We start from the raw sequence: 15,906 nt of genomic DNA, 5'->3' as shown, positions 1-15,906 counted from the left end.
TTTTCTTCTTACACCATTTTGCCTCTGCCTTTGAAACTTTATTAATTTTTTTTTGTCTTTTGTTGTTGTTGTTATTGTTGTTGTTGTTGTTGCTATTTCTTGGGCCGCTCCAGCGGCATGTGGAGGTTCCCAGGCTAGGGGTCAAATCGGAGCTGTAGCCACTGGCCTACACCAGAGCCACAGCAACGCGGGATCCGAGCTGCGTCTGCAACGTACACCACAGCTCACGGCAACGCGGATCCTTAACCCACTGAGCAAGGGCAGGGACCGAACCCGCAACCTCATGGTTCCTAGTCGGATTCGTTAACCACTGCGCCACAACGGGAACGAAACTTTATTAATTTTTTTTTTCCATTATAGCTTGTTTACAGTGTGCCTTTGAACCTTTTAAAATTGAAGTATGGTTGATGTACAAGATTATGAGTTACAGGTATATGAAACAGGAATGCACGATTTTAAAAGTTATACTCCTTTTCTGATTATTATGAAATACTTGCTATATTTTTTGTTTTACACAGTACATCCTTATAAGTTATTTTATGCATTGTAGTTTGTAGGTCATAATCCCCTCTCTGTATCTTGCCTCTCACTCCTTCCCTTTCCCCACTGAAAACCATGTGTTTATTTTCTACATTTGAGTCTTTTTTTGTTAAATTCACCAGTTTGTTGCATTTTCTTAGATTCCATATATGAGTGATAGCATACAGTATTTATGTTTCTCTGACGTATTTCACTTAGCATAATACCCTCCAAGTCCACCAGGGTTCTTGCAAGTGGTGAAATTTCATTCTTTTTTTATGGCTGAGTAGTAGTCGTATGTGTGTGTGTGTGTACATATACCATATTTTCTTTATTCATCTGTGGAAGGACATTTAAGTTTCTTCTCTATCTTGCCAATTGTAAATAATGCTGCTATGAACATTGCGGTGCATGTATCTTTTCAAATTAGTGCTTTTGTTTCTTTTGGGAATATGCCCAGGAACAGAATTCCTGAGTCACATAGTAATTATATTTTCAGTATTTTTGAGAAAACTCCATACTGTTTTCCACAGTGGCTGCACTAATTTACTTTCCCACCAACAGTGTACAAGGGTACTCTTTTCTCCACATTCTTGCCAACATTTGTTATTTGTGTTCTTTTTAATGATAATCATTCTGACAGGTGTGAGGTGTTAGCTCATTGTGGTTTTAATTAGTATTTCCCTGATGATGAGCATATTTTCACATACCAACTGGCCATCTGCAGGTCCTCTCTGGAAAAATGTTTATTCAGGTCTTCTGACCATTTTTTAATTGGGTTGTGTATTTGTTTGGTCTTTTGAAGGTCACACCCATGGCATATGGAGGTTCCCAGGCTAGAAGTCCAATAGGAGCTATAGCCGCTGGCCTATGCCACAGCCACAGCAATGTGGGATCTGAGCCACATCTTCGACCTACACCACAGCTCACAGCAACGCTGGACCCTTAACCCACTGAGAAAGACCAGCAACTGAACTGTCGTCCTCATGGTTACTAGTCAGATTTGTTTCCACTGAGCCTCAACAGGAACTCCAGGTTATTGTTGTTTTGATGTGAGTTGTGTGAGCTGTTTATATAATTTGGATATTAACCTCTTATTTGTCGTATTCTCCCATTCTACAGTTTTTTTTTCATTTTGTCAGTGGTTTCCTTTGCTGTGCAAAATCTTTTAAGTTTAATTAAGTCCTATTTATTTTTACTTTTATTTCTTTTACTTTAGGAGATAGATCCAAAAAAAAAATTGCAATGATTTATGTCAGTGTTCTGTCTATGTTTTCCCCTAGGAATTTTATGGTTTCTGGCCTTATTGATTTTGGGGTTTTTTTTGTCTTTTTTTTTTGTCTTTTTAGGGCCACAACTGCAGCACATGGAGGTTCCCAGGCCAGGGGTCAAATTGGAGCTACAGCTGCTGCCCTATACCACAGCCACAGCAACACCAGATCCGAGCCAAATCTGCGACTTACACCACAGCTCATGACAATGCCGGATCCTTAACTCACTGAGTAAGGCCAGGGATCAAACCTGCAACATCATGCTTCCTAGTCGGATTCGTTTCTGCTTCGCCACGACAGGAACTCCCATTTTGAGTTTTTGTATATGATGTTAGAGAATGTTATTTCATTTATTTTTACATATAACTGTCTAGTTTTCTCAGCACCACTTTATTTCTTTGTCTTTTTGCCTTTTCTAGGGCCACTCCCAGGGCATATGGAGGTTCCCAGGCTAGGGGTCTAATTGGAGCTGTGACCTCCAGCCTACGCCAGAGCCACGGCAACGTGGGATCCAAGCCGTGTCTGTGACCTACACCACAGCTCAGGGCAACGCTGGATCCTTAACCCACTGAGCAAGGCCAGGGATCGAACCCACAGCCTCATGCTTCCTAGTTGGATTGGTTAACCACTGTGCCACAATGGGAACTCCATCAGCACCACTTATTGAAGAAACTGTCTTTTCTCCATTATATATTTCTGCCTCCTTCATCATAGATTAATTGCCCATATAAATCTGGATTTATTTCCAGTCTCCCTATTCTGTTCCATTTGATCTATGTATCTGTTTTCGTGCTAATACCATACTGTTTTGATTACTGTAGCTTTGTACTGTAGTGTGAAGTTGAGAGTGTGATTCCTCCAGCTCTGTCTTTATCAAGATGGTTTTGGCTATTTGGGGTCTTTTGTGTGTATACACAATTTTTAAAATTATTTATTTTAGTTCTGTGAAAAATACTCTTGGTATTTTGATAGGGATTGCACTGAATTTGTATATTGCCTTGGGTGGTATGGTCATCTTAATAGTTATTCCAATCCAATAACATGGTATATATCTCCATCTGTTCGTGTCATCTTCATTTTTTTCATCAGTGTTTTTCAGTTTTCTGAGTACACATCTTTTATCTTCTTAGGTAGGTTTATTCCTAGGTATTTTATTCTTTTTGATACAGTGTTAAATGGAATTGTTTCCTTAATTTCCCTCTCTAACAGTTCACTGTTGGTGTATAGAATGGTAACAGATTTCTCTCTATTTTGTATCCTGCAACTTTACCAAATTCATGGACACACTTTGGTAGTTTTTTTGTAGCATCTTTAGAATTTTCTATGTATAGTATCATGTCATATATATAAACAATGACAGTTTTACTTCTCCCTTTCCAGTTTGGCTTTCTCTTTTTTTTTTTTTTTTTTTTGCCATTTCTTGGGCCGCTCCCGCGGCATATGGAGGTTCCCAGGCTAGGGGTCGAATCGGAGGTGTAGCCACTGGCCTATGCCAGAGCCACAGCAACGCAAGATCCGAGCCTCGTCTGCAACCTACACCACAGCTCATGGCAACGCTGGATCCTTAACCCACTGAGCAAGGGCAGGGACCGAACCCGCAACCTCATGGTTCCTAGTCGGATTCGTTAACCACTGCGCCACGACGGGAACTCCAAACTTTTTTTTTTTTTTCCTTATTTCTGTTTCTTGTCTGGTAGCTGTGGCTAGGACTTCCAATACTATGTTGAATAAAAGTGACAAGAGCAGGCATCCTTGTTCTTAATCTTAGAGGAAATGCTTTCAGCCTTTCACTGATGGGTCTGATGTTAGTTGTGGGTTTGTCACACATGGCCTTTGTTACATTGAGGTATATTCCCTCCATACCCACTTTCTAGAGATTTGTTTTTATTTTCATTTTTTTGTCTTTTTCTACGGCCACACCTGTGGCAAATGGAGGTTCCCAGGCTAGGGGTCTAATTGGAGCTGTGGCCACCAGCCTACATCAGAGCCACAGCAACATGGGATCTGAGCCATGTCTGCAACCTGTACCACAGCTCACGGCAATGCCAGATCCTTAACCCACTGAGCAAGGCCAGGGATTGAACCTGCAACCTCATGGTTCCTAGTCGGATTTGGTAACCACTGAGCCACGATGGGAACTCTTTTTTTTTTGTCTAGATTTGTTTTTAAATCATAAGTGCATGTTGGATTTTGTCAAAAGCTCTTTCTGGAGTTCCCGTCGTGGCGCAGTGGTTAACGAATCCGACTAGGAACCATGAGGTTGCGGGTTCGGTCCCTGCCCTTGCTCAGTGGGTTAAGGATCCGCGTTGCCGTGAGCTGTGGTGTACGTTGCAGACGCAGCTCGGATCCCGCGTTGCTGTGGCTCTGGTGTAGGCCAGTGGCTACAGCTCCAATTCAACCCCTAGCCTGGGAACCTCCATATGCCGCGGGAGCGGCCCAAGAAATAGCAACAACAACAACAACAACAAAAAGCTCTTTCTGTATCTATTGATATGATCATATGGCTTTTATTCTTGAATTTGTTAATACGGTATGTCACCTTGATTTTTGGATATGGAAAAATTCTTGTATCCTTGGATAAATTCCACTTGATCATGGTGTATATCTCTTTTAATGTACTGTTGGATTTGATTTGCTAATATTTTGTTGAGAATTTTTGCATCCATGTTCGTCAGAAGGTTTGAGCCTTTTCAACTACAATTTTATTTCTTCGATAAATATTTATTGGGCATATACCACATGCATGAGACTCTTTTAGATGCTGATTGAAGCATGGTAAACAAGATAGTCATGTCACTTGATTTCATGGAGCATCTACTACAGTGGGGAAGAGGCAGACAATACACAATTGAACAACACAAGCAGCCATGTACAGGATAGGTAGAACAAATGGGGGTGAGAAGAAACTTGTATTTGAAGTACAGAAAGAACTGGGTATGACTGGCAAGTGGGTATGATGGGCAACTGGAGAGGGAGGAGATGGGGCTGAAGCAGCAGCCAGATTAGATGATACAAGACGTTGTTGGCCAGTGCAAGGGGGTGATTTTTATGCCATGTTTAATAGGAAACCCTTGAAGTATTTAATCAGGGGTCTGAAATGATTAATTTTTTTAAAAGATCATTTCAGTGTTCTATGTCAAGTTGCTTGGCAGAGATGAGTCTGAAACAGGATCTCTTAGGTTTTAGGGAGTTATTGAGAGATTGGAAGTAAGAGATTGGAGAATGAGAGAGATTGGAGAGACCGATGAGAGATGGTGGAGTGTGACAGTGGAGATGGAGATGCAGGGATGTGAAGAAACTTGGAATTTGGTTTTGTGGCTTCTCTGTTGCTTGGCCTATCTCTCTGAGGCTATATGATGACAACTTCTAAGAGAAGAAACATAAGTTCTTTGGGTAAAATGAGGGGATAAAACCCATTCCTTGTCCTCATATTCCCATCCACATGAGCTGCCTCTTGATTCTATTTGTGTTCTTTTTATTTTATTTATTTATTTATTTTTGGCTTTTTGCTATTTCTTTGGGCCGCTCCCGCGGCATATGGAGGTTCCCAGGCTAGGGGTCGAATCGGAGGTGTAGCCACCGGCCTACGCCAGAGCCACAGCAACGCGGGGTCCGAGCCGCGTCTGCAACCTACACCACAGCTCACGGCAACGCCGGATCCTTAACCCACTGAGCAAGGGCAGGGACCGATCCCGCAACCTCATCGTTCCTAGTTGGATTCGTTAACCACTGCGCCACGACGGGAACTCCCTTCTTTTTATTTTTAAAATTATTTTAATTTATTTATTTGGCCTGCTCATAGCATGTGGATGTTCCCAGGCCAGGGACTGAACCCTCACTGCAGCTGCAGCCCAAACTACAGCAGAGACAGTGCCACATCCTTAATCTGCAATGCCAGCAGGGAATTCTTGTTTGTTTTCCTCTTGCATTATTTCTTGAATTTTTTGTTTGTTTTTGTCTTTCGTGTTAGAGGTTTTTCTCAAATGTCTTTTTTTGTATATTTATAAGCATAAGGCTCTAGAAAGCTGTTGGAATCTGCATGACAGAGTGGGATGGGTTAATTAATAGGTTCTTTGGTTTGATATTCCTCTGCTGCTTTAAATTTTTCCCCCAAAGAATTCCAAGCTTCTGGTGGGAGGAAGACGGGGCAAAGATAAAAACTTAGCTGCTGGTGGTCTTAGAGCCCAGCAGTGCAAAAGGCTATATGCTTTTACCTAATCCCTTTTAATCTCAATATTGCATCTCTTTCCCCAACATGTACAATACCTCTTCGTTTCAATCCTCTGCCTGGAGCCTCTTGATTCAACTCTTCCACAGAATCCACTCTGGACTCCTGCTAGGATGAATGGAAGGTGGTCCCCTAGGTGCTTGGTATAGGGGAATATATATTGAGTCCAACTGTCCCATCTACACATTCGAGCAATACCCACTTAGTTGTAACTGGCGCCACTGCCTTACGTGGCATCCCTGTTTCCTGAGCTTCCCAGGATTCTGTGCGAAGCTCACCTAGCTTCTTATTGACAATCTCATCCCCAGCAGGCTCAGGTTTCCTTTTTAATTAGCTCTGCTCACTCTCCCAGCCATTTTTCCATCCAAAACTTTTTTCACATACCTACTGTTCTCTCCTCACCTGTTCTTTGCCCTAAGGGTATATTTGATAAACACTTCTGATGTTAGTGAGAGGGACTGGAGATAAGTACATGTGTTCAGATCTCCAAATCAAAAAGGGGTACTTCTTGAAGTACCATGTAAGTACCTTGTTCAAGCTGCTTAGAGAAGGGGTAAGAAAAAGTCTATTGCAAATTGTAATCCCTTTGTGACCCGCAAAGTACTTGCCACATGTTCTCTGTTTAATGGCTTCCTTAAACTTCACCATCTGATCCTTGTCCAGTCAGTTTTAGATAAGGAAAGTGGGAGTACATCTAAAACAGGAGAACTTCCAATATTTGAACTGCATACCATATTTAACATAAAATTGTACCTTATTGGATAGTATCGACCAGCAGGACCAAACTGCTTGCCAATAAATAATCTGACATTTGCCTAAATGTAGAAAAGCTGAGATCAATCGTACCTGTAAAAGAAAAACAGACTTAACAATTTATTAAAGTCCAAATGAAGGTGAATATGTCCAGCTTCCATTGCATCTTTGCCAGGAATATTTGTAGTGCAAACTTTGTACACCATGAGATTTTTGGAGAAGAAAGTAATCAGGACCATAAGCTTTCATTGTGCCCGTGCCCTTGACCATTACCAGTTTTTGAAATATTTGTAAAGGGCTCACCCAGGGTTGTGGAGATTAAGGAATCTTGGCGCTTTTCTGAGTTGATGCCACACATTGAGCACTTCCTGGGACTGAAGGATTCATGGCTTCATCTTATTCAACTTCTTCTCTAGCACAACTATAGGCAGATGACATAAAAAGAATCCCCAACGGAGCAGTATTTGGTTTATTACTACTTATCAGATCATAAGAGAGAGAACTGTAGAGAATAGTTCGGGGAATATAGTAGAGATACTAAAAGCATGAGTTAATGGACCCATCCTGGCTATGACTGTAGGCAAGTAAGTTAACCTCCTGTGAACCTAGTTAAGCCATCTGTAAAATAACACCTATTTAGTAGAGTTGTTGTGTGGATTAAGTAAGTTAACACATGAAGGAGCTTAGAACAATGTCAGGCAAATAGATTCTAAGTGCTGCTTTTATAGAACCACCATAACTACGATGCTCCGAAGCTGTGCTGTCTGATAGTGTAGTCAAGCTACCTGTGGCTATTGATCACTTAAAATGTGGCTTCTTAAAATTGAAGTGAGCTGTGAATGTAGAATATATATCAGCTCCCAAAGACTTAGTATGAAAAAAATGTGAAACATCTAATTTTGTTACATTAGTTACATGTGGATAATATTTGGATCTATTGGATATATTAAATATGTATATATATATTTAATATAGATTAAATTTTACCTCACTTTTTTACATTTTTAATGTGGCTATTAGATAAGTTCAAACTATTTATGTGGTTCATATACTGTTTCTTTTGGGGAATCTTCTCACATGACTTTACTCGAAACTCCACCCTGATATTGCCTCCCAAGGTAGAGCTCATAACACTCACGAAGCACAGGCACCATACAGTCGGCCCTTGGTATCGACCAGGTTCTGCACCTGGATTCAACCCACCTGAGGATGTGGAACTTGTAGATATGAAGGGCTGACTGTACTCCATCAGTTTATATAAGGGACATGAGCATGGTGGATTTGGGTATCCTCAGGGAGTCCTGGAACCAGTCACCCTGGATAGCGATGGAAGACTGTGTATTTATTACTTGATCGAATGCATTTCCCTCGTCCTAGTTCTCCCTTTTGAATAATAATATCTGAATGTACTTTTCCCCCACTGTGGAACGGCTCAAGCTTGGTAGAATCACTGTCGGTAGAAGATGACGCACAGCTCTTGCTGGTGAAATAGTGACGACAGTTTGAGGAGAGAGGCACAGACTGACAGATATGCGAAGCATGCAGTAATTTTTGGGAGCTATCTTTGGAGTGTAGTTCTCAGGAGCTGCCTGATTATCTGCCCCATCCAAGTCAGAGGAATTAGTAGCACTCTGCTCACTAGAAAGACCCTGGACCTCGTTCTGCCAAAGTTCGTTTTCTTTCCTGAAACTGCATGTGTAAAGCTGAGAACTACCATGTAGATACACATATGTTGTCACAATTGGGATATGCCTTTACTTGACAGGTCCTGAGAATAATTTAGCTAGTCTCATCATTTCAAATCAGATCAAAATTTAATAGGTAGCACTAGGCTATATACTTTTGAACAGACTCTTTTTGTACTACTACTAAATTACTACTTTTTAAAAATTTTTTATTATTTATTTTTTTTGTATTTCCTGGGGCCGCACCCATGGCATGTGGAGGTTGCCAGGCTAGGATCTAATTGGAGCTGTAGCTGCGAACCTTCGCCACAGCCACAGCAACGTAGAATCCGAGCCATGTCTGCAACCTACACCACAGCTCATGGCAACACTAGATCCTTAACCCACTGAGTGAGGCCAGGGATTGAACCCACAACCTCATGGTTCCTAGTCAGATTTGTTAACCACTGAGCCATGACGGGAACTCCACCACTTTTTTTTTTTTTTTTTTTTAGAGTAGATTTCATCCTCAATTTAAAAGTCTTGTGACTGGAGTTCCCTTCATGGCGCAGTGGTTAACGAATCCGACTAGGAACCATGAGGTTGCGGGTTCGATCCCTGGCCTTGCTCAGTGGGTTAAGGATCCGACGTTGCTGTGAGTCATGGTGTAGGTTGCAGACGCGGCTCAGATCCCGCATTGCTGTGGCTCTGGCGTAGGCTGGCAGCTACAGCTCCGATTCGACCCCTAGCCTGGGAACCTCCATAAGCCGCAAGAGCAGCCCAAGAAAATGGCAAAAAGACCAAAAAAAAAAAAAGTCTCGTGACCTTTGTGCATGTGAATATTGGGATAAACCTGAGATTACCTGGCTTGTAAGATGCTTTAATTCTGTGGGCAGATGGTGGGTAAAGTAGTGCAAGAATGCACGAGCTGATAAATCGTGTACACTCTAAATGTACTAATAATACCATTACTAGAAACATTAATGTGTGTGTATTTGAGAGTTCTGTGTTTTGTCTTGCTAGAGTATTTGTTTTTTGTTTTGAGGGCTTTTAAAAAAGTTTTCAAGTGAAGACTATTATCTAAATTCAAGTTATAGAGGAGTTCCCGTCGTGGCGCAGTGGTTAACGAATCCGACTAGGAACCATGAGGTTGCTGGTTCAATCCCTGGCCTTGCTCAGTGGGTTAAGGATCCGGCGTTGCCGTGAGCTGTGGTGTAGGTTGCAGACGCGGCTCAGATCCCGCGTTGCTGTGGCTCTGGCTGTGGCTACAGCTCCGATTTGACCCCTAGCCTGGGAACCTCCATATGTCGTGGGAGCGGCCCAAGAAATAGCAACAACAACAACAACAAGACAAAAGACAAAAAAGAAAAAAAATACAGCGGATAAATTCAAGTTATAGGAGTTCTGGTTGTGGTGCAGCGGAAACAAATCCGAATAGGAACCATGGGGTTGAGGGTTTGATCCCTGGCCTCGCTCAATGGGTTAAGGATCCTGCATTGCCATGAGCTGTGGCATTGCCAGGAGCTGTAGATCGCAGATGCGGCTTGGATCTGGCGTTGCTGTGGCTGTAGCATAGGCTGGTGGCTACAGCTCCGATTCGACCCCTAGCCTGGGAACCTCCATATGCTGCAGGTGAGGCCCTGAAAAGACAAAAAAGGCAAAAAATAAATAAATTCAAGCTATACTATAATAATAATTACTATTCTTTTTAACCATCTCTTATTACTAAAATTTTTAGAAAAAATGTTCAGTACTCAGTGATAATTCAGAGAGAATACCCGCAAAAATGAATATGTCTTTCTCTGTTTATGTATGGATGTATGCATATACACGAACAGTTAACAGTTGTTGCTGACAGTGGCTCATTCTTGCTGAAGATCTTCATATACAACCAAGGATGGTCTCCAAAGACTGTAACCACCCTAGCATTTTAAGTGTGTACTCACAAGGTTGTGTACTTATCATCAACATCAAATTATAGAGTATTTCCATTATTCCAAAAGAAAACTTCATACTAGTTAATACACACTCCCCACACCCACTCCTCCCAGCCTCTAGAAGCCTCTAAGCTGTTTACTATCTCTATAGATCTGCCTCTTCTAGACAATTCATATAAATAGAATTATATAATACAGAATCTTTTTGTCTGGTTTCTTCAACTTAGCATGTTTTCAAGGTCCATCCATGTAGTAGGATATAACAGTATTTTATTTTTTCTTTTTGCTTTTTTTTCTTTTTCTTTTTAGGGCTGCACCTGCAGCATATGGAAGTTCCCAGGAGAGGGATCTAACCAGAGCTGCAACTGCTGGTCTATGCCACAGCCATAGCAACAGCAGATCTAAATCTGCATCTGTATCTACACCACAGTTTACATCAATGCTGGATCCTTAGCCCTCTGAGTGAGGCCAGGGATTGAATTGCATCCTCATGAATACTAGTCAGGTTCTTAATCCGCTGAGCCACAATGGGAACTCCAGTATTTATTTTTATGGCTAAATAATACGCCATAGTATGGTTATGCAACATAGTGTTTATTCATTCTTTTGTCGATGGCCATTTGGGTTGTTTCCACTTTTTGGTTGTTTGGAATAATGCTGCTGTAAACATTCACATATAGGTTTTTACATGAACATATGTTTTCACTTCTCTTGGTTATATATTCAAGAGTGGAATTGCTGGCTCAAATGGTAACTGTGTTTAATTGTTTGATGAACTGACAAATTGTTTCCAAAGCAGCTGTACCATTTTACATGCCCAGCTGCATGAAGATCCCACATCCTTGCCAACCCTTATGATTATAGCCATTCGAGTGAGTGTGAAGTGGTACCTCATGGTTTCGATTTGCATTTGATGTCGAGCATCTTTTCATGTGCTTATGGGCCATTTGTAAATCTTCTTGGGAAATGTCTGTTCAAAGCCCTGTTTTAAAAATTGGATTATCTATCATCTTATTATTGTTGAGTTGTTAGCCATTGAGCCTGCTAAGGTAAATCTAATTTAGATAAAGCATAAATTAGAGAAAGCACTCACTGCTCCAGGAAGACCAGAGGGTTGCACTTTGGCTTTATTTTTAATTCTTTTCAGGCACTTACTACATTTTAAAAAAGAACTTCTATTCACAGACTGTCTGTGAACTAGGACCTACTGCCATCACTAAGTTAATTAATCTGCCTCTAAGAACAAATGCAGAGAATATGGAAACACAAAGGAACTCTTAGAAAACCTTGCTTCCACCCGTGGCAGCAGCGCCCAGACGTCCCTTTGCTGTGTCCAAGTGAGTGACTGAAGCAGTGTGCTCCGAAAAAAGAAAAGTAGCCCTTTCTAGTAATGGTAAGTCACATCTTTTTGTTAAAACCACCAAAAGAAGAAAATGAAACAAGAATTGTAGGTATCCTTTAAAGCAGCTGCATGCACACATACACACACACACACACACACACACACACTCACACTTAATCACCAGATTCTCGGGACCAAGGCCTTCCTTGGAATGCTGCTACCAGTGAACTCACAGGATGGAGGCATGACACAGCTGTTCACCTGGGATCACCCGAGATCAGGCCTCCCACTGGCATTCATTCAACAAGCACTGGCAGTACTTCTGAGCCTGGTACTGCCAGGCAGGGTGCTTTCCTTCAAGAGCTCACAGTCTGTCTTGTGGGGCTGACACACAAAAAGGGGAGTGTATATGCTACAATGTGGTATTAGGTGTAGCAGGGAAGTGTGAACGCTGCCTCGGGAAAGCAAGGAAGTTTCACAAGGAGGCAGTAGTTGGCTCAGCGGTGCGTAATTCAGCCTCACGATTGGTCTTTCCCAGGACATTTGCTAGTAGGAGAGGGAAGACAAGAGGAAACTTCAGCCTGTGTCTAGCCCTCTATGGGGGCAGCTATGGGATGGGAGCCTATGCTTCTGCATCTCCGGGCAGACCATCTTGGCCTGATGTCAGCTTAGTCTTTTGGCGCATGCTGGTGTGAAAAAAACCAGGTAGAATCCCAGTCAACCCTCTTTACCGCAGGAATAGGAAAAGGCACCCTATCTCCAAATTTTCTTGTCTTTGATTTTATGTTTATCAAGGGAAATCTTGTTTTCATTTTCATAGCAAATGTTGATGACTTTGAACCAGGAACTTGCCTGCCTTGTGTTTCTCCTGCGCTGCTTTATCTTGTTTCCTGAGTTGCTACTTTTGAGCTTGTGTAAGTCTTGTTGGAGGGTCTCCAGCCACATCAAAGGGCAGGGACTGCATGCCCTTAGCCCCAGGGAGCTCTTTGACCTTCTCGCTTGGTGGTGGCTTCTTCCACATAAAGAGTACCTCTGAACACCTAAATCTGGCCAGATTTTCCTTCAGCCTAATACTGGCATTCCAATATTACAAGGTGTCTTGGCTGTATATCAGAAACTTCTTAGATTCAGGCAGCAGCAACCAGCTCTAGCAACTCAAAAAAGGAACGCATTAAAAAAAAAAAAATGGAGTTCTCCTCGTGGCTCAGCAGAAACAAATCTGACTAGCATCCATGAGGAGGCAGGTCCAAGCCCTGGCCTCACTCAGTGGGTTAAGGATCAGCATTGACATGAGCTGTGGGGTGGGTTGCGGACATGGCTCTGATCTGGTGTTTCTGTGGCTGTGTTGTAGGCCAATGTCTACAGCTCCAATTCGACCCCTAGCCTGGGAACTTCCATGTGCCATGGGTTTGGCCCTAAAAAGACAAAAAAAAAAAAAAAGGTAATGCATCGGAAGGAGATTTGGTTGTCCACAGAACTGACTAACAGGCAGGAGGACCAGGCTGTGAAAATAGACAGGAACCAAAGGATGTTGGGCACCAAGAGCAGGAGAGAAGTTAGGATGGCCGTACCACACACCCAGCTCTTGATGGTCCCTCACCTGGCCCTTCATCCCTACGCCGCTCACTTGAGAGTCCCAGTCCCTGGCAGGAGCATCACATTGGTGAAGCCCAGGTCTCAGGCCTGTACTGTGGCAGGTTGGCTTTCCTAGTGGGAGAAGGGGCTCTGTCTCCAGAAACCTACCCAACAGAAGATTCACCCGCCAGAAGGAAGTGTTCAGATGTCCCCTGCAGCCCCATTTAGGGGAGTCGTAGTCAGAGCTTAGAAGAGGAACAACACTCATGGGAGACCTCTGGTGTATAAAGCAGTCCTTAGAGATAAATTTGAGGCTGGGATTTAGCTGAGATTTTTTTTAATCCCCACAGGAGAAGCTGAAGTGAGACTAATAATGATAACTGAGTCCATTTGTTGATGACCTACCATGAGCCTGCCGCTGGATCTATGTGATGAAACCTTTATCTGGCAAACATGTAGTAATATCCTGTTTTACTGATGAGGAAATGAAGGTTCAGGAAGGCTGGACTGTCTCCAAGGTCATACTGGCATTCGCACTTAGGCCTGCCAGGCTTTGGACCCACCCCCGCTCCTCACTGGCATTTTTTTTTATACCTCGGATTCAGGGATTGGAGAACAGCTCTTGGTCTCTGCGTGGTGAGAAATGACAGGATGGCCACTAAGCCGTCTGTGAATCCATCTACGCGCCTTCCAGGCAATTGCTATTTCCTGCTGTTTGCACCAGAATTCCTTAGGTTTCCTCCCTTCCTCACTCCCTTCTTTCCTTCCTTCCTTTCTCTCTCTCTCTCTTTTTTTTTTTTTTGTCTTTTTGCCTTTTCTAGGGCTGCTCCCACGGCATATGGAGATTCCCAGGCTAGGGGTCTAATCAGAGCTGTAGCCACCGGCCTACACCAGAGCCACAGCAACGCGGGATCCAAGCTGCATCTGCAACCTACACCACAGCTCACGGCAACACCGGATCGTTAACCCACTGAGCAAGGTCAGGGTTCGAACCTGCAACCTCATGGTTCCTAGTCGGATTCGTTAACCACTGCGCCACGACGGGAACTCCTCTCTCTCTTTTTTAAAACTTCTCTGGATGCTTCCCTTGAAGTACCAAAACTGCCAACGAGACTCTGTGTGTGTACGACTCTGGGTAACTCTGCCACATTCACTCCTGGCGTGGATCCTGGACCTACACACCCTCCAGGTTTTCAAACTGTCTCCTCCGTGTGAGTAATAGACCAGACACATCGGTTAAAATTCACAGGATTTTCTTGGTGAATGTTAAGGACATGTGTTATGTGTTTTCAGAGCCAATGACCAAAATCCATCCTACGTGCACGTGGCATGCTGTGACCCACTCTTGCACCAAGCCCAGCACGTAGCTTCTATGTGCAGCCCAGGGCCCAGAGCTGTAGGGCTGGAGTGTTCTCCCAATGCAAATGCTGACCAGGTGACTCCTTGGTGAGAGATGCGGTAGATTTCGTCCACACAGAAGGCACTTTTAGGAGAGAGGCCTTTGGAGACCATCCCATCCCTTTGTTAGGGCCTGAACACAGATGGGGCAGCTTGAGCCAACTGTTGACCTTTCTGGGGATGCTGTTGGCGGTCTCGTTCAGAGTCTGGGTTAATTTCTATTCTTGGGGCCAAGAGGAAGTGTAAGAGACATCTTTCCTCTGGGTTCTGGGTGGCCAGCAGCGCAAAGTGGAAAAGCTAACTTAGCCACCACTTATCTGTCCTGGGTCCCCTGGAGAAGGTAGCAGAGGAAAGGCCTCTATCCATCCACCTTGTTTAACCTCTCCCATCCAAGGATGTATGGATAACACCTAAATGAGGACGGAATGGTTCCAGGCCTGGGGCTTTGGACCAGGCAAGAGCAGAAAAGCTGAGTGGTTGTGACCAAAGCAAAGAGAGGCTGAGGAGTCACTCAGTGTCTGTAGGGAAAAGGTGATAGATGTGTACTCAATAGGAATGTGACAGCCCAGCATTCTTTCCCGGGAACTGCTGATCTGAAAGGGAACTTTGGTACAATTCCTGGGACAATGAGTCCCTACCCAACCCCCGACCTAGTGGTCTTCCTCTCGGAAGCCCCTGCAGGAGAAGGGGAGCTCCGACCTCCCTGCCCTTTTTCTTGTGGCTGCTTTCCCATAAAGCCCTATCTTTAGACAAGTGTGGTGAATTCAGTGCATAATTAAAAAGCAAACAAACTTGCTCTAAGAGTACTCTTACGATTTACGGAGACATTTGTATAAAAACAACGATTCATGCTTTGTTGGATTTCCAAAAATAGACAACATGATTTCATTGAAAGATTTCTTCTGGTGTCTTTTAACCCATACATGATGGTCTCTGAATTATTAAGATAGCTATGTATGTCCAAAAGAAACAAATATCTTTTACCTGAACTGTGGATTTTATTTTATTGTATTTTTATTATTATTATTATTTTTTTTTTTGCTTTTTTAGGACCACACACACCTGCAGCACATGGAAGTTCCCAGGTTAGGGGTCGAATTGGAGCTGCAGCTGCCAACCTACGCCACAGCCACAGCAACTTGGGATCTGAATAGCGTCTGTGATCTACACCACAGCTCATGGCAACCCCAGATCCTTAACCCACTGAGTGAAGCCAGGG

The sequence above is a fragment of the Phacochoerus africanus genome, chromosome 4 (assembly GCF_016906955.1).
Source record: "Phacochoerus africanus isolate WHEZ1 chromosome 4, ROS_Pafr_v1, whole genome shotgun sequence".
NCBI lineage: Eukaryota > Metazoa > Chordata > Mammalia > Artiodactyla > Suidae > Phacochoerus > Phacochoerus africanus.
Note: the sequence above shows the minus strand (reverse complement) of the source record.